Source organism: Biomphalaria glabrata, chromosome 14 (assembly GCF_947242115.1).
Source record: "Biomphalaria glabrata chromosome 14, xgBioGlab47.1, whole genome shotgun sequence".
NCBI classification, from domain to species: Eukaryota; Metazoa; Mollusca; class Gastropoda; family Planorbidae; genus Biomphalaria; species Biomphalaria glabrata.
Window position 1 is genome coordinate 124718 of NC_074724.1, and position 23971 is coordinate 148688.

Consider the following 23971-nt stretch of genomic DNA (forward strand, 5'->3'; position numbering starts at 1 on the left):
TGATGGCGACCCCTGGCAAATCGTCAATCGACCTCAAATGGGGTCGCGACCCACAGGTTGAGAACCCCTGGATATAGATTGAAACGAGTCCGGACGAAAGCGTGCATGAAACGCTCTCCGCAGACATTCAAATGAGCCGCTGTAGTGGCTTTCATTTCGTATCAGACGGCTGAACAATGTTCTTCGAAATATTTGAGAATATTTTTTAATGAATTATATAAGCTACAATGGTACTGGGTGGTGAATATGATTAAACACAGTCAGAATTTAATTCTTATGTCCCTAATTCCAAAGTGGAGGCGCGGTGGTTAAGTGTTAGGGCGTTTGGATTCCGAACCGGGAGTCCCAGTTACTATTGTTAATACTATTGGGGAACACACTATGTCAACATGTTGCTTATTTATACAATTAAAACAACCTTGACTTTATCTTTATCTCATATAATACAGACGTTACTTTAAAAAAGAATATAATTACGTCCCACGCGTCATGCATTCAGTCATGCATGTTAACCAATGACCTAAATTCTGCCAAGTCTCTGGTTTTCCTGGCTAGCTCAGGGCTTCTCTTCATTCCTGGCTAGCTCAGGCAACCCATTCCATGCTCTAATAGCGCTAGGGAAGAAGGAGCATTTGTACAAATTTGTCCTAGCATATGGGACGAGGAATGTGCCTTTATCTTTGTGTCTTTCAAAGTATTTTATTAAATTTTGTTTTTGTATTTAAAGATTATGGTTCAGTGTTTTATGTATAATTGCTACTTTACTTTTAAGCCTTCTATCCTGAAGGCTTTCTAAATTTAGTGATTTTACCAAAGGTGTTACTCTAGTCTCTAGTCAAATGCGAATATTCGTTTGTAACGAATCTCACTGCTCTATTTTGTGTGTGTTTTGACCTTAACACTTACTAGGTAACAGTATAAATACATTTTTTAAAATTGTTTTTTTTTCAAGACTGCCAAAGAGGTTGCTGTATATTAAAACATTCGCCTGTAATTAGGACTTTAAAATCTAGCAAGCTATTCATTGTTACAATAAATAGAAGCTTCATGTCAATGAGGCATTTGAACGATATAGACGCATTTAATGCACCCACCACAAATAATGCATACTTTTTTTTTTAATTACCCACAATTCCTCTTGTTTCCTTTTGCATCAGTCCAGCTGTCAATGCCAGCATTATCAAAGCCCAACAGATAGCATTGCACAAAGAGACTTAACGCCTTAATCCTATTTTTATATTAGATTTCGGCAGGCCCACCGACCCCCCTCCCTTACCACCACCCCATGCGACATCCTAAAAAAAAGGCGCAATGCTTAAATCTCAAGATTAAATTCGCTCATATTTTCCCCTCAAGTCACGTGCAGACAGCGCGTGCAGAGCTCTCCAGACGAGGCTTCTCGCACCACGCGAAGTTTGTTCCGCCATTTTTTTTATTTTCACTTCTGCTGCAAAGTGTGTAAACAAACGATCGATTTTGATGATGGCGTCTAGCTGAGTGATCTCCCCCCTTATTCCCCCCTCACGCGTGCACACGCTGGCTCCACCCACACGATTAGAGAAACCAATCAAGTCGGTTGTCTCATGACCGTAGCCGTGTGAAGTAATCAATGAAAAAAAAAATGATAATCATTTGTTAAGGATGCGCTTTTTTGTGTGCTGTGCGTCTGTCCGTGTGTGCGTGTGTATCTAAAGGGGGGAGGGGGATTTGGGGAAGATGGTGGAGGGCGAGGAAGAGAAGGTGGGGGAGGGGAGAGAGTGATGTGACACTTCAACGTTGGAACAAGTTCCTGTCCTCGTGAAATTTGACCTTTAACACTTTAGCGAGTCTTCTGAGCGAAATTCATTTTGAGGAGAGAAACATGAAACATTATGACGTAATGATCTCGATGTCGTCATCTTTGGCCGGAGTTTTGAGACTAAGAACGACAAATGACATTAAAGATGTCTTGTGGAAAAAACAACAAAAAAACAACAAACTATTCTGAGAATTTGTGAAATAAAATGAAATAAATAGTTTCAACAAAGTGGGTTGAATATGAATTTGAAAAATGATAAAATCGAATTAATTTCTAAAAATTGTAAGTCCCTTCCATCAAATAATAATTAAACATGTAAGGAACTTATCTAGGTATTACTAGTTTAAAATGTAAGGAACTTATCTTGGTATTATTAGTTTAAAATGTAAGCAGCCTATCTTGGTATTACTAGTTTAAAATGTAAGGAACTTATCTTGGTATTAATAGTTTAATATGTAAGAAGCCTATCTTGGTATTACTAGTTTAAAATGTAAGCAGCCTATCTTGGTATTACTAGTTTAAAATGTAAGGAACCTATCTTGGTATTACTAGTTTAAAATGTAAGGAACTTATCTTGGTATTACTAGTTTAAAATGTAAGGAACTTATCTTGGTATTACTAGTTTAAAATGTAAGCAGCCTATCTTGGTATTACTAGTTTTAAATGTAAGGAACTTATCTTGGTATTAATAGTTTAATATGTAAGAAGCCTTCTTGGTATTACTAGTTTAAAATGTAAGCAGCCTATCTTGGTATTACTAGTTTTAAATGTAAGGAGCCTATCTTGGTATTACTAGTTTTAAATGTAAGGAACTTATCTAGGTATTACTAGTTTAAAATGTAAGGAGCCTATTTTGGTATCACTAGTTTAAAATGTAAGGAGCCTATCTTGGTATTACTAGTTTAAAATGTAAGGAACCTATCTTGGTATTACTAGTTTAAAATGTAAGGAACCTATCTTGGTATTACTAGTTTAAAATGTAAGGAACTTATCTTGGTATTAATAGTTTAATATGTAAGAAGCCTATCTTGGTATTACTAGTTTAAAATGTAAGCAGCCTATCTTGGTATTACTAGTTTAAAATGTAAGGAACCTATCTTGGTATTACTAGTTTAAAATGTAAGGAACCTATCTTGGTATTACTAGTTTAAAATGTAAGGAACTTATCTTGGTATTAATAGTTTAATATGTAAGAAGCCTTCTTGGTATTACTAGTTTAAAATGTAAGAAGCCTATCTTGGTATTACTAGTTTTAAATGTAAGGAGCCTATCTTGGTATTACTAGTTTTAAATGTAAGGAACTTATCTAGGTATTACTAGTTTAAAATGTAAGGAGCCTATTTTGGTATCACTAGTTTAAAATGTAAGGAGCCTATCTTGGTATTACTAGTTTAAAATGTAAGGAACCTATCTTGGTATTACTAGTTTAAAATGTAAGGAACCTATCTTGGTATTACTAGTTTAAAATGTAAGGAACTTATCTTGGTATTAATAGTTTCATATGTAAGAAGCCTATCTTGGTATTACTAGTTTAAAATGTAAGCAGCCTATCTTGGTATTACTAGTTTAAAATGTAAGGAACCTATCTTGGTATTACTAGTTTAAAATGTAAGGAACCTATCTTGGTATTACTAGTTTAAAATGTAAGGAACTTATCTAGGTATTACTAGTTTAAAATGTAAGGAGCCTATCTTGGTATTACTAGTTTTAAATGTAAGGAACTTATCTAGGTATTACTAGTTTAAAGTGTAAGGAACTAATCTAGGTATTACTAGTTTAAAATGTAAGCAGCCTATCTTGGTATTACTAGTTTTAAATGTAAGGAGCCTATCTTGGTATTACTAGTTTTAAATGTAAGGAACTTATCTAGGTATTACTAGTTTAAAATGTAAGGAGCCTATTTTGGTATCACTAGTTTAAAATGTAAGGAGCCTATCTTGATATTACTAGTTTAAAATGTAAGGGACTTATCTTGGTATTACTAGTTTAAAATGTAAGGAACTTATCTTGGTATTACTAGTTTAAAATGTAAGGAACTTATCTTGGTATTACTAGTTTAAAATGTAAGGAGCCTATCTTGGTATTACTAGTTTTAAATGTAAGGAGCCTATCTTGCTATTACTAGTTTAAAATGTATGGAACTTATCTAGGTATTACTAGTTTAAAATGTAAGCAGCCTATCTTGGTATTACTAGTTTTAAATGTAAGGAGCCTATCTTGCTATTACTAGTTTAAAATGTAAGGAACTTATCTTGGTATTACTAGTTTAAAATGTTAGAAATTATCTTGGTATTACTAGTTTAAAATGTAAGGAACTTATCTTGGTATTACTAGTTTAAAATGTAAGGAGCCTATCTTGGTATTACTAGTTTAAAATGTAAGCAGCCTATCTTGCTATTACTAGTTTAAAATGTAAGGAACTTATCTTGGTATTACTAGTTTAAAATGTTAGAAATATCTTGGTATTACTAGTTTAAAATGTAAGGAACTTATCTTGGTATTACTAGTTTAAAATGTAAGGAGCCTATCTTGGTATTACTAGTTTTAAATGTAAGGAGCCTATCTTGCTATTACTAGTTTAAAATGTAAGGAACTTATCTAGGTATTACTAGTTTAAAATGTAAGCAGCCTATCTTGGTATTACTAGTTTTAAATGTAAGGAGCCTATCTTGCTATTACTAGTTTAAAATGTAAGGAACTTATCTTGGTATTACTAGTTTAAAATGTTAGAAATTATCTTGGTATTACTAGTTTAAAATGTAAGGAACTTATCTTGGTATTACTAGTTTAAAATGTAAGGAGCCTATCTTGGTATTACTAGTTTTAAATGTAAGGAGCCTATCTTGCTATTACTAGTTTAAAATGTAAGGAACTTATCTAGGTATTACTAGTTTAAAATGTAAGGAGCCTATCTTGGTATTACTAGTTTAAAATGTAAGGAACCTATCTTGGGATTACTAATTCAATATATAAGGAACCTATCATGGTATTACTAGTTTAATATGTAAAGAACATGACATTGTGCAGCTAGCTAGCTAGGTTTGTTAAAAGTGTATGTGTTTTTCGTGGGATCTTCTCATTGCCCAACTGAAATTTATATTTATGTCTCACACTATTACACTATCAGAGCCTAGTGTCTTAAGCTATCAGGGCCTAGTGTCTAATACTATCAGAGCCTAGTGTCGCAGACAATCAGAGCATAGTGTCTCAGACTATCAGAGCCTAGTGCCTAAGACTATCAGAGCCTAGTGTCTTAAACTATCAGAGCCTAGTGTCTAAGACTACCAGAGCCTAGTGTCTTAAACTATCAGAGCCTAGTGTCTCAAACTATCAGAGCCTAGTGTCTCAGACTATCAGAGCCTAGTGTCTGAAACTCCCACAGCCTATTGTCTCAAACTCCCACAGCCTAGTGTCTCAAACTCCCACAGCCTAGTGTCTCAAACTCCCACAGCCTAGTGTCTCAAACTCCCACAGCCTAGTGTCTCAAACTCCCACAGCCTAGTGTCTCAAACTCCCAGAGCCTAGTGTCTCAAACTCCCACAGCCTAGTGTCTCAATCACAAACTATCAGAGCATAGTGTCTCAAACTATCAGACTATTGTGTCTCAAACTATCAGAGCCTAGTGTCTCAAACTATCAGAGCTTAGAGTCTCAGACTATCAGAGCCTAGTGTCTCAAACTATCAGAGCCTAGTGTCTCAGACTATCAGAGCCTAGTGTCTTAAACTATCAGAGCCTAGTGTCTAAGACTATCAGAGCGCATAGTGTCTCAAACTATCAGAGCATAGTGTCTCAAACTATCAGAGCATAGTGTCTCAAACTATCAGAGCCTAGTGTCTCAAACTATCAGAGCCTACTGTCTCAAACTATCAGACCATAGTGTCTCAAACTATCAGACCATAGTGTCTCAAACTATCAGAGCCTAGTGTCTCAAACTATCAGAGCCTAGTGTCTCAAACTATCAGAGCATAGTGTCTCAAACTATCAGAGCCTAGTGTCTCAAACTATCAGACCATAGTGTTTCAAACTATCAGAGCCTAGTGTCTCAAACTATCAGACCATAGTGTCTCAAACTATCAGACCATAGTGTCTCAAACTATCAGAGCCTAGTGTCTCAAACTATCAGACCATAGTGTCTCACACTATCAGAGCCTAGTGTCTCAAACTACAGGAGACTAATATCTCAGACTACCAAGGCCTAGTGTCTCAAACTATCAGAGCCTAGTGTCTCAAACTATCAGACCATAGTGACTCAAACTATCAGAGCCTAGTGTCTCAAACTATCAGAGCATAGTGTCTCAAACTACATGACCCAAATATCTCAGACTACCAGGGCCTAGTGTCTCACATAAACGAGAGGGAACTTAATTTTTATCACTGACATTTGACAAAATACTATTTAAAAACTGAACACTAACACGATGAGTCAATGTATGACACTAAAAAGTCACCATCACAGCTTCAGCCCCCCAACCATGTCCTCCTTCAACTTTCACCTCCATCTCCCCTCCCCTCTCATTTCCCAGTGACCACTCCAATGTGCACACAGCCTCACGTTCGAGCCTGCTCACTCTGACAAAAAAAGCCACACTTCATTAAGATTCTATTTTGATAAACACACCAGCTCACAGCACGCATGAAATCATTCGGTAAAAAATCTTTCTTTTTTTTTTTTTAGAGGCAAGGGAGGGAATAATTAAGTCATGTCTGCTGACAGATTTAAGAGTCTGCTTCAGTGATTTCCTACGAAGGAGAGTCAGAAGAAAGGAGTGTAATAGACATTTCTATCAAAGTAAGTAATCTAGGTCATTCTAGGTATGTGCACACTAGATCTAGATATATATATGGGGGGATTTTCAAACTTAATGTTAACCACAGTTGCCTGTTCTTTGTTCACACGTAGATTTTTGAGATCAGGTTTTCATTCTCTATGTAATCTGTAAATTGAGCTATAGCAAAAGATATAAAAAGAAGAGAAAGCCATTAGGAAAAGTCTAATGGTGAAATAATGGAACTTATGGAAATTTCCTATAGTATCTTATATAATACAGATGTTACTTCAAAAAAGATGATTACGTCCTACGCGTCATGCATTTAGTCATGCATGTTAACCAATGACCTAAATTCTGCAAAGTCACTGGTTTTCCTGGCTAGCTCAGGCAACCCATTCCATGCTCTAATAGCACTAAGGAAGAAGGAGTATTTGTACAAATTTGTCCTAGCATATGGGACGAGGAATGTACCTTTATCTTTGTGTCTTTCAGAGTATTTTATTACATTTTGTTTTTGTATTTGAAGATTATGGTTCAGTGTTTTATGTATAATTGCTACTTTACTTTTGAGTCTTCTATCCTGAAGGCTTTCTAAATTTAGTGATTTTACTAAAGAAAGAGGAAGATGGAGAAATATTTTATAGTCAAAGACACCTCAGAACAAATTTTTAGAGTACTTAAAAAAAGAATATTCCACTTTCACATTGCAAAAGATGATAATTTTGCTATTAATAATTAATTGTTTTTTTTTTTAAAGGAACATAACACTATAATGGTTAAACTAGAGTTCTAACAGTATGGCTAACTAATGGACCTCATTCACCAAAACGAATGGTCACGTGATAGTATTAATAAAACAACAAAAAAAAAACTGTCACGTGATAACCATTGTTGATTAAAATTAGATCGTAATTTGTATAGAAGAGATAGGGAAACACGAGGCTCAATGTTGTTTGTTCACCATTGGTGAATGAGGTCCATTAGTAATTCTTTTACCAAATATATATATATATATATATTTATATATATATATATATATATATATATATATATATATATATATATATATATATATATAGCCTATATATATCAACTGTCAAATTTCTAGGGAAAAAGTTTGGGCCGTTTTTGAGAACTGTGGCCAAGTTCCATTTCTTTCAAGGTTTTGCCAATGAATGTGCTACCTGAATAGAGGAATTGTGAAGATTACTTTGTGCGATAATCGAAAGTGCTTATACATTCGATTCTATAGCGCTTAAAAGTGCAAACAATTTTTGTTTAAAACTTCGCTTATGAATACTTTCGTATTCTATGGACCGGTTACAGCAAAGAGCTTGCTATGTGTGAATTAGCCTCCATATATGAAAATACCCTATTAACCAGTTCATTAGAATAAAACATGAAAGAAAATCAAGTCGAGGTCATTCTCTGCAATGTCCACTGTTGAAGAAACACCTCTGGTGAAACCACATGATATGGAAAGACCTTGATGACGTAATCGAGAGGGTCATTGTGACACCAGGGTAGGTAACTCGTGCTAACTTTCCCATCTCTGGCCATTAGCTAGCCATTGGTCATCTCATGTCAGCCTTAGACCGCCACTTCTCGACCTGTGTCCACTCGTGTCCACTCAGTTATCTCCAGGCGTTATCTTAACGGGCTCTTTATGGGATTAACAAGTGGTCATCTTGGATTAAGGACTCCCCAGGGAATATTTTCAAACAGTGACCGGAAAATTTAATGATATAATTTTGACTACTGGTCAGTGGGTTTCAAACTTTGCCCTATTGTCGGGCCAGATTAAAATACACAATATATGAAATGTAAAAAAAAAAAGAGCCTTTAAAGCATGTTAGATGTGGTCAAGCTGGTTATGGTGCCCATTGGCCATGACATAACGCTGGTGAGGGGGCATAGCATTCAGGTTAATGCATTGAGTATGGTAAAGGTCATTCACTGCCAATGATAAAAGTGTTTTGTATCTTTACCATCTCTTTTGTCGCTTTGTTATTTCTCTCTTTTCTCTTTTTGTCTCTTTGTTATCTCTCTCTTTCCTTTTTGTCGTCTCTTTGTTTCTTTCTCTTTTCTCTTTACTGTTTATTTATTTGTTCCTTTTCTTTCTCTTAACTTTTTTTCTTTGTTTGTTCTATCCTTTATCTTTGTTCTCTTTGTTTTCTTTGTTTTTCTATATTTTCTCTTTGTTTTGTTTTTCTATCTTTTCTCTCTGCTGTCGTCTCTTTATGAAGGCTTCCTCTTAACATTTTAAAGACAATCACGTGACCTCCTGATTTTTCTATCACAAAACGTGAAGGCGTCATAACCAGCAGAATCCACAAGGCAATACTTTTTTTTTTGTCCTAAAATACTGGCACAAGAAAAACTGGTCGCCCCCACCTCCGTTACATAGATGTAATAAAACGTGACCTCAAATCAGTGAACATCAATACTGACCATTGGGAAGACATAGCTCTAGACCGCAACAGATGGAGAGAGACAGTGACCAAGAAAGCTATGGACTGTGAAACTACATGGGTCTCAGCTCAGGAAGAAAAACGGACAATCCGAAAAACGGCCAGCTCCTCTACCACCGAAGCAAAAGCCACCTTAACCTGCGCTATCTGTGGACGGGAGTGTCTCTCCAAAATAGGGCTCCACAGCCACATGAGGAAGTGTGCTCTGAGATGAACCATAGTCGTTCTACGACTGAAGGAGGCCAATGAATGACTTTTTTTTTTCCTAAAATACCTGATCCCGACTTTCAGTTTTTTTTCCGTTGAACTTTTGGCGTCTCATTAAATAACAGTGCTCAGTCTATAAACCGTTTTGTGTTGAGTTATTTCCCTTTACAATTACATCGTTTCATATGTTTGTATGTTAAGTCGTTGTCCGAATCTCATTTTATTTATATGTCTATGTGTATTTATTCTCAGTGGCGTAGCTAGAATGGGAGAGGGGTGGGTCCACATTTGAGAGTCCCCCACCCCCGGGCGCCAACTAGAGGAGGGGCTCCCGAAATGAATGCCTTAATTTTCTTTTTATTACATTAAATATTAAAAATTACGCCACGCCACGTACACTTACTATACTCGCCAATAATCAATGGTATTATTCATTAAAAGAGTCTTAGTGATTATTTTTGGCTAATTTTACTTGGATACTGTACCAATTAGAATTTAGACTTATATTTATTAAGTACATTGTGACCTTGTATTAGGATAGGTCATAAGACCAGTGACTTCTGCTGTACTGGCAAGTTAGTCCAGTGGTACTTTGTGGTCCCAATTATATTATCTAGGCTATTAACTATAGCCTCTATATATACAAAATTACTGAGACAGACAAGTAATAATACGGATATTTCAGTTGCAACAAAAAAAAAGGAGTTTATTTAGAAACAAAAGAAAAGATCATGGCACGAATGGATGGTAATAGAGGCTAACCAAAGAAAATGAAATAATGAAACAAATCAAAGTAGGAAAACAGGTTCAGGTCTACATGATTAAAGAACCATCACCACAGAGGTACAATAGTGTCTTATGTCAAAAACCAAAACGATGGTTTTACAATAATATTATACATACACTAACAATGAAATGACTTCATCCATGAGACACACTACTGTCTCGTATCAAAACAAAAGATGTCTTTTACAAAAAAAAAAAAAAAAAAACATACAGGAGAGGATAAGAAACTAAGTAGACATAACATTTACATAAACCAACTTAGCACTAACAAATAAATATCAAAACTCTCTTCCCATGACGGTGGCACACTCCTCTTGAGTAACACAACAATAGTACAACAACACAAGTATTAGTTAAACATTATAGAGATTTTGTTCAACCTACACTGGTCAGCTCAAAGACTCAAGAGAGTGGCAATTGTAAACAGTTAACAGGGACTTAAATCAAGTATTAAAGGGGACTAACTCTTATTGAAAACAAAAGTAGCTACCCTTATTGTCCCTCTTGTCCCATGCATTATCTCATGTCGTGATGTCGAATGTCAAAATACAGGGGACCCTAAAAAAGGTCTAGCCCCCGCGGCCCCCCCTCCCAATTCCTAGTTACGCCACTGTTTATTCTCGTTTATTCATTTCCTTGAAGTGCAAAAGTAGTTACCAACTTTGTGAAACTGTGAGTTCCCTAGGTCAAGTAGACCTAGACATATATTAATTCATCCCTTGTCCAGTGTCCTCAGTTTAATGTAGTGAAGGTGTGTGTGTGTTATATTGGACATTAAAGGTCCCACAAAGGAATCATGGCCAGGCAACCAACACGGCCGGCCTAAGACATAGGCAAACTAGCAGCCGCCTAGGGCCTCCGATTGGTCAGGGTCTCACAAAGAACTCATAATTGTTTTTTTTTTAGAAGAAAAAGGGAACCTTGTGCCAAATGTTATTGTTAGTGTGACGATCACACTTGCCGGGGCTTATATTATCAAACTTCTTCATTCAAATGAAATGAAGATAGAAACATCTCTGTATTATCTCCAAAACTTCTTTAATAAAACTTCTCCAACTTTCTTATACAAATAACTTCCTAATTTAAATCTTAAAGAAACACAAAACTTCACTTATAATACTTCAACTACTGTAACTTCAATTAAGGTAACTTCAACTCATATCACTTCAACAAATATCTCTTCAACTAATAAAACTCTAATTAATGGACCCGCTAATATCACAAAACGTATAACTCTACCAAACCATTTCTAAGCGAGGACTAAGCGAGGATCACCGCTCTACAAGAACCACTACTATGCGAGGACCCCGTCTAACTGACTTTCCCTAATTTATACCTTTCTTAATCCTACATTCCAGAATCATGGAAACTTCTCCCCTAATTATTTTAGTAACTTTGACCTTCTAGAAGCTGACGTATGCTATTTTTTGCCTAAAACTCTTTCTTTGATTGGATACCTAAAATTAACTTGTTTACGCTGGACACTAGCACTGGTTTGACCTCGCTTCTAGAACTTGGTCGAAATAGGTCACAGACTCGACTCGTGACAGTTAGAGTACACTAGGTTTTAAAGAAATTGTGTACAATTATTTTTTTCGATGCTTTTTTAAAAATTTCTCCTATTTCACTTGGGGGCCACCACATTCACTCCGCCTGGGGCCTCCAGTTATCAAGGCCGGCCCTGCAACCAGCTCTCTTGTAACCCTGTAAGAGAATGAACACGCTTTACTTTGAGCAGCCAGACTGAAGTTGACATATCCCAAGAAGTCAAGACATCGCAATAGTCTGAGTCTATTCGCAATCGACATTGTATTTTTTTTAAAGAAGTCAAGACATCGCAATAGTCTGAGTCTATTCGCAATCGACATTGTATTTTTTTTTAAAGAAGTCAAGACGTCGCAATAGTCTGAGTCTATTCGCAATCGACATTGTATTTTTTTAAAGAAGTCAAAGCATCGCAATAGTCTGAGTCTATTCGCAATCGACATTTTATTTGTTTAATTTCTCACAAATTCACCCCCCGGCTCATATATTAGCTCCTAATAAATGATGGTTCCATTGCGTTCAATTGGTTAGCATAAGTTTACGTTCCAGCTACCCAGCCAGTGGCGTAGCTAGGGTAGGGGGAGGAGGAGGGGGGAGAATTTGAAAATCCCCCCCCGGGCCCCCACTTTTAAGCATGTGGGGTCCCCAAATGAGTGTTGGAAATTCCCTTTTTACATCTAGTATTTAAATAGTACGCAAAATGCAGGGGCCCCCCAAAAGGTCAAGCCCACGGGCCCCCAAAATGATGGCTAATTATTAGCTACGCCACTGTACCCAGCGATACAAGACAAGGTTTACTTTCAACTAGCAATTCAATCACAGTTCAGGAAGAGGAGAAAGATATCTATATAGGAAAATTATAAAAATACTTTGCCAAGCTCAGCGTCTAGATAGTCCAAACTGTATAACTCCGACAGTCAAGAACTCTATTATATTTCTGAACATTTGAGACTCCGCGGCGTATCTGAACATTCCAGAAAGTTCATCAACTCGAATAAAAACAAAATGTTTCAAATGTAGTTGAAATTCTCATAGCCTCGATGTTTCATTGTTTGGTCTATCCATTTTATCTTATCTTATATAATACAGACGTTACTTCAAAAAAAGAAGATGATTACATCCTACCTTTATCTTATCTTATATAAAACAGACGTTACTTCAAAAAAAAAAAAAAAAAAAAAAAAAAAAAAAGAAAGAAGATGATTACGTCCTACCTTATCTTATATAATACAGACGTTACTTCAAAAAAAAAAAAAAAAAGAAGAAGACGATTACATCCTTCCTTATCTTATACAATATAGACGTTACATCAAAAAATGATTACGTCCTAAGGTATCTTATCTTATCCATACGTTAATTTAAAAAAAAGAAGATGATGACGTCCTACCTAATATAATACAAGAGCACCTCTTGTAACACGGATCCTCCTCTAGCTCTGATCTAATGAAGATAAACGACGTTTTAAATAATATTCCAATAGTTAAAGAAATATAACATTCATCACACATCGGCTAAAACACAAGGAGGAAATTTTTTTTTTTTTTTTTGACAAGTTTTCGAAGAAATCAAGTTTGTAACATTGTAGCAGACCGCCATGTTGTTTGTTTATGTTGGCGTCTAATCACGTGGTTTTACCTAAACTGACACATCAGAGGTGAGCACAGGGCTGCGAGATAAACTTTCCCCCCCAGTCTCATCAAAGTAAACAAAATCTACTACCCCACTGCTTGCAATTTTCTTCCACGCCTTTATCTTGCGCCTCTATCTTCGGCCTATATTCTTTCTCGGTCACAAAACACTCCAGTCTTCAGTTGTCTGACCCCCCGTATATAATTACACATAAAAAAAAGGTTTCTTTAGAATGCATATTATCTCAGAGCAGGCAAGTTCAGCGTGTCATTAAATTAAACACATTATGGATTCAGCTTTGTTCCCCTTTGTAATGCTTATTGTTTAATAATTCTAAAGGTAGGTAAACACTTATTATCTAAATGAACTCCCTGCATTTAGTGTAACGCGTTCAAAGTTATCATATCAACACAGTTGCTTCCCTTTTTTAAATTGTGTCGACAAAAATTTGCTCCCTTATCTCATCCGCTTAGGGTTGAAGCTTAGAGGGAGGTAATTACATGTTATTTGAACTTTGTTCGAGGTTTGTGTGTTTTAAAACACTTGATGGCGTCTATTACCGTTTTCTTTTGTTAATTTGGTAATTTTGTGTGTGCAATAGAGACCCGCATTTTTATATGCTTGCGAGTAGTGGACGTTGAATGCAGAGCTAGAGAGGAGGATCCTAGCAATGGAATTGAGATGCTACAGAAGGATCCTAGGCATCACATTCAAAGACCGCATCACAACCCAAGAAATCAGAGACAGGGTTACTGCAGCGATCGGAGCCCATGACGACCTGCCAACTATTGTGAAAAGACGAAAGCTTAAAACCTATGGCCACATTACAAGATCTACGGGGCTCGCAAAGACCTTCCTTCAGGGAACAGTGCCAGGGGAAAGAAGAAGAGGCAGACAGAAAAAGCGATGGGAGGACATTAAAGAATGGACAGGCCTGCCATTGAGAGAGGTTCTAAATAAGGCAAAAAAAAAAAAGGGAGGAATGGAGAAAGACGGTCGACAAATCTTGCCTGGTGCCCCAACTGTCCAACAGACTAAGGGATAGGTAAAGGTAATAGAGACCCGACTTTTGTAGAATTTATTATTATTATAGCTTTTTATGCACTAGAAGTAGAACTAGATCTATATAAACAAGTTAATTTGTACTGTGGTTATACTCCTGTCATATACTTAAGTCATATAGGACTATGACATAGTTCAGTCTGTCTGCTGACCAGCGAGACCAAAACTTCAATATAAAACTGAAGACTGTTGTTCATAGCCGTCTCAGAGCACTGTGCCACGTAGGACTGTATATAGTGTAAAGAGTGGTATAGGCCTGCGCGAGCCAATTATCACTTTAAAAATAATTTGCGCAGGCTGGTGGTAATACAGTTTTATATAATAATAATAATACCATTATCGACATCGCCGTACCACTGTCTCATAATTTAAGAAAAACTGAGATAGAAAAACTAAGAAAATAAGCGTCTATGGAAATAGTCCAAAATAACAATATACCCCATTGTTATATCAACCGCGGGGATAATAACAACTGACCTCAGTGACACCGTCACAGACACCGTCAAGACCCTTAACATTCCAAGGAACATCCTCTTTGCCTGTCAGAGGGCGGTACTGCTGCAGACCTGCCACATCACCAGAAAATTCCTCAGTGGAAACTGTTAAAGGGACTACGATGATTTTGTTTCTCTTTAGCGAAACTCGACCCTGGCAGCGCCAGAGAATGACCACTCGTTCATTTCTAACATAATAATAATCTTTATTGTCCGTATGGAAGTTTGTCTTACAATTTGTGCATCACACCAAACAAAAAATTATAATTAAAAAAAAAAAATGTACATTCACACCAGACTCACTCATAATTTACATGTGACAAAGTTTATACCAGATTGTTCTTATTTAATGATTTGATGGCCAGGGAAACAAAAGAGTGCTTGTGTCTGTTTGTCTTTGCTATCGGTGTCTTGTATCTCTTCTGTGATGGTAAAATCATAAAATCCTGACCCAATCGGGTGATTTTTTTATTTCTAGAATCTTTTTAGCTTTTTTATGGATGTTTGTCTCAAACAGCTGCCCAAATGTTTTTTTTTTTTTTTGCCAATAGAGTTCAGTCATATAGTCCAATCATAGTAAGAGACACTTGCCAATATAGTTCAGTCATATTGTCCAATCATAGTAAGAGATAGTTGCCAATATAGTTCAGTCATATTGTCCAATCATAGTAAGAGACACTTGCCAATAGAGTTCAGTCATATAGTCCAATCATAGTAAGAGACACTTGCCAATATAGTTCAGTCATATAGTCCACTCATAGTAAGAGACACTTGCCAATATAGTTCAGTCATATTGTCCAATCATAGTAAGAGACACTTGCCAATATAGTTCAGTCATATAGTCCACTCATAGTAAGAGACACTTGCCAATAGAGTTCAGTCATATAATCCAATCATAGTAAGAGACACTTGCCAATATAGTTCAGTCATATACTCCAATCATAGTAAGAGACACTTGCCAATGGAGTTCAGTCATATAGTCCACTCATAGTAAGAGACACTTGCCAATATAGTTCAGTCATATTGTCCAATCATAGTAAGAGACACTTGCCAATATAGTTCAGTCATATAGTCCACTCATAGTAAGAGACACTTGCCAATAGAGTTCAGTCATATAATCCAATCATAGTAAGAGACACTTGCCAATATAGTTCAGTCATATACTCCAATCATAGTAAGAGACACTTGCCAATGGAGTTCAGTCATATAGTCCACTCATAGTTAGAGACACTTGCCAATATAGTTCAGTCATATTGTCCAATCATAGTAAGAGACACTTGCCAATATAGTTCAGTCATATAGTCCAATCATAGTAAGAGACACTTGCCAATATAGTTCAGTCATATAGTCCACTCATAGTAAGAGACACTTGCCAATATAGTTCAGTCATATAGTCCACTCATAGTAAGAGACACTTCCCAATAGAGTTCAGTCATATTGTCCAATCATAGTAAGAGACACTTGCCAATATAGTTCAGTCATATACTCCAATCATAGTAAGAGACACTTGCCAATATAGTTCAGTCATATAGTCCACTCATAGTAAGAGACACTTGCCAATATAGTTCAGTCATATAGTCCACTCATAGTAAGAGACACTTGCCAATATAGTTCAGTCATATAGTCCACTCATAGTAAGAGACACTTGCCAATAGAGTTCAGTCATATAGTCCACTCATAGTTAGAGACACTTGCCAATATAGTTCAGTCATTTAGTCCACTCATAGTAAGAGACACTTGCCAATATAGTTCAGTCATATAGTCCACTCATAGTAAGAGACACTTGCCAATATAGTTCAGTCATATAGTCCAATCATAGTAAGAGACACTTGCCAATATAGTTCAGTCATATAGTCCACTCATAGTTAGAGACACTTGCCAATATAGTTCAGTCATTTAGTCCACTCATAGTAAGAGACACTTGCCAATATAGTTCAGTCATATAGTCCACTCATAGTAAGAGACACTTGCCAATAGAGTTCAGTCATATAGTCCACTCATAGTTAGAGACACTTGCCAATATAGTTCAGTCATTTAGTCCACTCATAGTAAGAGACACTTGCCAATAGAGTTCAGTCATATAGTCCAATCACAGTAAGAGACACTTTCCAATATAGTTCAGTCATATAGTCCAATCATAGTAAGAGGCACTTGCCAATATAGTTCAGTCATATAGTCCACTCATAGTAAGAGATACTTGCCAATATAGTTCAGTCATATAGTCCACTCATAGTAAGAGACACTTGCCAATATAGTTCAGTCATATAGTCCAATCATAGTAAGAGACACTTGCCAATATAGTTCAGTCATATAGTCCACTCATAGTAAGAGACACTTGCCAATATAATTCAGTCATATAGTCCACTCATAGTAAGAGACACTTGCCAATATAGTTCAGTCATATAGTCCACTCATAGTAAGAGACACTTGCCAATATAGTTCAGTCATATAGTCCAATCATAGTAAGAGACACTTGCCAATATAGTTCAGTCATATAGTCCAATCATAGTAAGAGACACTTGCCAATATAGTTCAGTCATATAGTCCACTCATAGTAAGAGACACTTGCCAATATAGTTCAGTCATATAGTCCACTCATAGTAAGAGACACTTGCCAATATAGTTCAGTCATATAGTCCACTCATAGTAAGAGACACTTGCCAATATAGTTCAGTCATATAGTCCACTCATAGTAAGAGACACTTGCCAATATAGTTCAGTCATATAGTCCACTCATAGTAAGAGACACTTGCCAATAGAGTTCAGTCATATAGTCCAATCATAGTAAGAGACACTTGCCAATATAATTCAGTCATATAGTCCACTCATAGTAAGAGACACTTGCCAATAGAGTTCAGTCATATAGTCCACTCATAGTAAGAGACACTTGCCAATATAGTTCAGTCATATAGTCCACTCATAGTAAGAGACACTTGCCAATATAGTTCAGTCATATAGTCCACTCATAGTAAGAGACACTATTTATTGTACGTAACGGTTCTCAAAACTCCCCTGTTTTAAAACACTACTAACCATTTCTTTTATTTTTTTTCAAAACCCGGTTACATTAATTTCACCCGGTTTCATAAACTCAGTACTCTGGCTCAGAACCGGGCATTGAGAAAGAGCAGACAGAGAAGAAGACATATTTATATTTACTAATGGGGAACGTAAAAATTGTGTGCCCACGGAACACCGCGGAACTGCCTGTCTGTTCCTCGTCAAGTCTCTGCCATCGCGGCACTTTATAGGCTTCAAGTAATCCCACACACAAGATACCACGAATCATATTGGTAGTTTATGTTTTTTCTCTCTCTCTCTCTCTCTCTCTCTCTCTCTCTCTCCCTCTCTCTCTCTCTCTCTCTCTGTGTGTGTGTGTGTGTGTGTGTGTGAATTTTTAGTACAGAAGATTTCATTGCTATGCACATTGCCTTGATTCGTGATAAAAATAGTTGCATATGACCACGCCTGCCAATATTGGCTTAAATAATGTATGATAATGAGTTTGAGTTTTGAGTTGTTTTTTTTGGCACATCGGCACACTTAAGGCCATGTCGTGCCCATGATAATGTGATCTAGTAGTATCATAACGTTTGATGATGTATGATAAACTATGATGGTGTATGATCAGATATGCTTCATGTATGCCTACGTATGTTGATAAATGTTTATGTAAGATAGTATTTGTTGAATTGTGATGTTATCAGCTGTACTGGTGTTGTGATACTTAACCCTCAAAACATTTGATCAAAGAACTCGATGCCAAACATCATTACACAAAGTATTTTCATCACGCAGACATCCATGTCAGACATCATTACACGAAGTATTCCTATCACACAGACATCCATGTCAAACATCAATACACAAAGTATTTTCATCACGCAGACATCCATGTCAAACATCATTACACGAAGTATTCCCATCACACAGACCCCCATGTCAAACATCATTACACGAAGTATTCCCATCACACAGACATCCATGTCAAACATCATTACACGAAGTATTCCCATCACACAGACATCGATGTCAAACATCATTACATGAAGTATTCCCATCACACAGACCTCTATGTCAAACATTACATGAAGTATTCTCATCACACAGACATCCATGTCAAACATCATTACATGAAGTATTCCCATCACACAGACATCCATGTCAAACATCATTACATGAAGTATTCCCATCACACAGACATCCATGTCAAACATCATTACATAAAGTATTCCCATCACACAGACATCGATGTCAAACATTACACGAAGTATTCCTATCACACAGACCCCCAAGTCAAACATCATTACACGAAGTATCCCCATCACACAGACATCGATGTCAAACATTACTCGAAGTATTCCTATCACACAGACATCGATGTCAAACATTACACGAAGTATTCCTATCACACAGACCCCCAAGTCAAACATCATTACACGAAGTATTCCCATCACACAGACATCCATGTCAAACATTACACGAAGTATTCCCATCACACAGACATCCATGTCAAACATTACACGAAGTATTCCCATCACACAGACATCCATGTCAAACATTACACGAAGTATTCCCATCACACAGACATCCATGTCAAACATTACACGAAGTATTCCTATCACACAGACCTGCTACATTTATTACGTTAAAAATACGCTTGTAGTGATTAACACATACATTAGCATAGCAAGACCAAGACCACTATATTGTTACGATTCTCTCTCTTATTCAGATCTTCTGAAACCACTTCTCGTAACATCCTACACATACAAAGAACATGACAACAAGAGTGCCAAAATAATCTGGAACTTTAAGGAGTAAATAATAACTAAATAACAGCCAATATGACACAATTGGCAGCACATTAAACTGACTACAAATATAAACACGGTACATCAGAGTACTGCCGTACTAAACGCTACTGTCTCTCTAGATCAGGGGTTCTCAACCTGTGGATCGCGATTGACGATTTGCCAGGGGTCGCCAAAGACCATCGAAAAAATGGATTGTTTTTATCTATTCTTCTATTCCTGTGCGTGTGTGCTGGAGGGGGGTCGCGGCAGAGTGGGGGGTTGTAAGAAGGGGTCACCGAGCTTCAAAGGTTGAGAACCGCTGCTCTAGATCATCCTGGACACGTATTGTTTCAGTCGAGGATTCACGCCACCCCGGACTGACCGAATGGCCGACTAACAGTCCTGGTCTCCTCGCTGTCCTGTACTGAACTGCCTTACACTCTGCCTGTTTCCAATGAAGGCTTTTGATCACATGTCCAATCAAGGCTGATTTCTGCGTGTTATGGTCATACCACTAATGTCTCTTGTCCATTGACACAGTGAACAGCGATACCGCACGTGACATAGCTTGTGTTACGTGTGTCAGTTGGTGACACAAATTTAACTGTATCACTCCGCCAATACAGTTACAATAATATATTTATTAAAAGAGAAGGCTGTAATTGAGCTCTACACTTAAAGCCTCCCCACACATATACTTCCCCACAACTTATATCCCCCTCACCTAATACTTCCCCACATCCAATACTTCCCCACAACTTATATCCCCACACCTAATACTTCCACACAACTTATATATCACCTACACCTAATACTTTCCCACACCTTATATCCCCCACACCTAATACTTCCCCACAACTTATATCCCCCTACACCTAATACTCCCCACACCTAATTCTTCTCCATAAATTATACCCCCACCTAAAACTCCCCACACCTAATACTTCCACACAACTTATACCCCCCTACACCTAATATTCCACACACCTAATACTTTATCAAATACTCCCCCACACCTAATACTTCATCACATCTTATACTCCCCCACAACTTATACTCCCCCACAACTTATATTCCCCACACGTAATACTTCCTCTTACCTAATGCAGTTCACTAATTAGTTGTTTTTTTTTATTGACTGTTTCAGATGTTTCTGCAGGATTGAAGATTATTAGCGTTACATTTTAGCCCGGACCATCAGCAGGACGGCAGAGGATAAAGGGTTAGGGTTCAAACCTTAAACCATCGTGATTCATCCCATCCATCCCAGTGGCGCTACAGCCCATTGAAGGCTTTGACCTGCTTCAACACATCCCTCCATTCAGATCTCTCCTGGGCCTTTCGTCTCCACGCCCTAAACCCAAGCTGTTGTAGATCTGCCTCCACATCATCACCAGACCATCGCGATACAGTTTAAAATGTGTTGGACACGGCCAGACATCTATCTTATACGACATTTATCAATTGTTCATTTTTTATTCTATCGGAATAAAAAAAATTTTCTTAGAGATTTTTTTTTTCATTTTAGGCCTACTAAATGACTAGTTTTAGATCTGAAAATAATATCTTATGTTATAAATACAGATGTTACTTAATAATAATAATAATAATTTTATTTATAAAGCGCTGTTAACAAACAAAATGTAGGCTCAAGGCGCTGTAATAACATTACAAACACAAACACGACAATTATAATGAAAAACTAATCTAAAAAAGTTTTAAACAAGTAGGTCTTAATGTTCTTCTTAAAAGTGGTATAATAATAATAATAATAATAATAATAATCTTTATTATCCGTAAGGAAATTTGTCTTACAATTTGTGCATTACACCAAACAAAAAACATTATAACTATAAGAAACCAAAGTGTACATTCACACCAGACTCACTCATAATTTACATGTGACAAAGTTTATATCAGATTGTTCTTATTTAGTGATTTGATTGCCAGGGGAACAAAAGAGTGTTTGTGTCTGTTAGTCTTTGCTATCGGTGTCTTGTATAGCATGTTGTCTGTCTGAGATCAATGGGGAGTGAGTTCCAAACCTTTGGTCCGTGCACTGAAAAAGCACGCTGACCGTAGCTTTTGAGGAAGAAACGTGGCACCACTAAAAGCGTTGAGTCCATTGAGCGCAGGGCTCTCTGGGGGACATATGGAGTAATCAGTTCTCTAAGAAGATGATTTCGCACTACGCGTGTTCCTAGGTCATGCATATTAACCAATGACACAAAATAGAGCAGTGATATTCATAACAAACGAATATTCACATTTGAATAGAGTAACACCTCTAGTAAACTCATTATACATAAAACACTGAACTATAATTTTCAAATACAAAAACAAAATCTAATAAATAAAATACTCTGAAAGACACAAAGATAAAGGCACATTCTTCCTCCCATATGCTAGAACAAATTTGTACAAACACCCCTTCTTCCCTAGTGCTATTAGAGCATGGAATGGGTTGCCTGAGCTAGCCAGGAAAACCAGTGACTTAGCAGAATTAATGTCATTAGTTAATATGCATGACTAAATGCATGACGCGTAGGACGTATTCATCTTTTTTGAAGTAACGTCTGTATTATATAAGATAAGATAAGAAAGACTTGACAGAATTTAAGTCATTAGTTCTTGTCTTGACATAAATACAACAATTTGCGTTTTCTTTTTTTGTTCACAGTTTATGTGGACCTCCCAAGACATTTACTGCTTTAAATAATCCGCCCCTGAACAGTAAATTAGGGAGTAAGGTTTAGCTGTGCTTTATGTTTTTTGTTTTTAATTTTTATTAGTGGACAGAAGTGCCGCTTAAACTGGACAAACATTAAACATGAATGTGAAAAAAAAAAAAGCCCTAACATTTATGCCATTTGGTCCTGATAGCTATCTTCAAGAATCTCAAGTGCCGTCCACATCAGACGTCACGCTTCAAGTCAGGTGTCGACCAACTCACATAACTCGGACCTTGAGTAACATTGACCTGAGCTGGTTCATTAAAGCCCCGCGCTAACATCCCTGATCCCCGCTACCGAACTGCTTGGTCATAAAGTTACCCCCGTGTGTCGGTGCTAATCTCCCCCCCCCCCCCACTTAACTGACCGTTTTGTTATCACAGACCACCGAGTAGTTGTGTCCTTTTAGTTTTTATGATTTGTGGGCCAGGGAGAAATGGATATTTTATGACTGTCTATTGAGTTTTTTGAAACAGCATGCCTTGCTGTAATAGCAATTCTGATGTCTGGTCTACACTTAGACTTGCTACTGCACGCTTCTTAACTCTCTGGACATTGAATTGGGGTTGAACAATGAGTTTTATATATAACATTTTGTTCGGTAAAATTTTATGCAGATGGCTGCAAACCATTTGAACAGACACAATTACATGGTTAATAATCGTATTATGCATAATATAATGATACACATACATATAAGTTTGTATTGTATACCAGACATACTAGAAAACATAATTAACTTATATCTAGTCCACTAAATAACTCATGAGCTCACTGCAATGCTTTTAAGCCTCAATCTTTGTTTGATGACAAGTTAACATTTGGAAACCGGTGCCGGTCTGTCAACTTTTGGAGAATTCTCTACGAATGATTTGGAAAAAGCGGTCATAGTAATAAAGTTCCTTTGGACCTTTCAGCCTGTATACAATGGCGCAGGATGCACGACTTACAGGCAACGTGATAATGACTGAGTGATGTACAGGAACATATTCTTCGTTGATTAGACCAGTTCTAAGTACACTATGTTTTACATAAAAACATTTACAATAAGGAATTCATGCTTATCCATTACTAAACGCACTAACAAAAACATTTATGTTTTCTCGGAATTTTAGGGTCTCCATAGAAACTAAAGACAATTCCTTTCGAAAGAATCCCAATTTCAAGGACTTCGTTCGTTTGGCATGTATAAACACATGGGTATGTACATGTACGGACAAAGCCCAGTACCTTCCCAGGGTCGACAGTCGACACTATCGAACAGTGTTTTTAAGTTGTGCGCTCTAAAAAAAAATGTTCCCCTAATATCCTGGTATCTGGGGCACTCAATCAGGATATGTTCCACGGTGAGACGAGAGTCACAGTACTCACTCACAGTAGAAAATGTCAAACCACTGAGTCTTCTCTCTACTCTTAAGACGCTTTAAGTACTATACTATATTATACTAAACAATACTATAGATGGAGGCGCGGTGGCTGAGCGGTAAAGCGCTTGGCTTCTGAACCGGGGATCCCGGGTTCGAGTCCTGGTGAAGACTGGGATTTTTATTTCGGGATCTTCGGGCGCCACTGAGTCTACCCAGCTCTGATGGGTACCTGACATTAGTTGGGGAAAAGTAAAGGCGGTTGGTCGTTGTGCTGGCCACATGACACCCTCGTTAACCGTAGGCCACAGAATCAG